Source organism: Sinocyclocheilus anshuiensis, unplaced genomic scaffold, assembly GCF_001515605.1.
Source record: "Sinocyclocheilus anshuiensis isolate Anshui unplaced genomic scaffold, SAMN03320099.WGS_v1.1 scaffold51, whole genome shotgun sequence".
Lineage (NCBI taxonomy): Eukaryota > Metazoa > Chordata > Actinopteri > Cypriniformes > Cyprinidae > Sinocyclocheilus > Sinocyclocheilus anshuiensis.
Window position 1 is genome coordinate 5,043,082 of NW_015548296.1, and position 508 is coordinate 5,043,589.

Genomic DNA, 508 nt, shown 5'->3' on the forward strand with positions numbered 1-508 from the left:
TGTTTGATTAGGGTTGAAGCAAAACTCTGCAGGGCTGCAGCTCTCCAGGACCGACGTTCGCCACCCCTGATATAGACCATGAACTAAGAGAGATGTACCGTCTCTTCTATGCCAGCTCCTGCATTAGCAGCACCACACGGATGTGTCATGGTACTCTCGTGAACGTGCGTCGAAGACTGACACAGAAGAGAAGATACTGTTGAATAAAGTGATCTTCCGATTTATATCTGAAATTTTTTCATTGTCCAGGGTTTTACAAATGCCAGGCATCAGGGACAAAACCACTAATGCAACATTCTAGTTTTTGCTCAACCCCAGAGCACAAACTTGTTTCACCCCCAACACAGATGTATGAATTATGTTTATGTAGACAGTCAACAATAACTGAAATCTTTAGAACAAACAGCAATTAACTTTCAGATTCTTTTATGACAAAAAAAAAAAAAAAAAAAGTGTCTCACACGGCTCCGGGGGGTGAACAAAGGCCTCCTGTAGCGAATCAATGCGT

General features: G+C 42.3%; 1 protein-coding gene across 4 annotated transcripts in view; it reads right to left on the minus strand.

Annotated features, from left to right (window-relative positions):
• Window positions 1-208: 208 nt before the first annotated feature.
• The window catches only part of LOC107656079 (ELAV-like protein 1), a 9,529-nt gene continuing 9,229 nt past the window's right edge, over window positions 209-508 (minus strand). For all 4 annotated transcript variants that reach the window (XM_016443763.1, XM_016443766.1, XM_016443765.1 and 1 more), the window contains one exon: window positions 209-447. The gene's annotated coding sequence lies outside the window, so the exon portion shown is untranslated. The remainder of the gene's footprint in view (window positions 448-508) is intronic.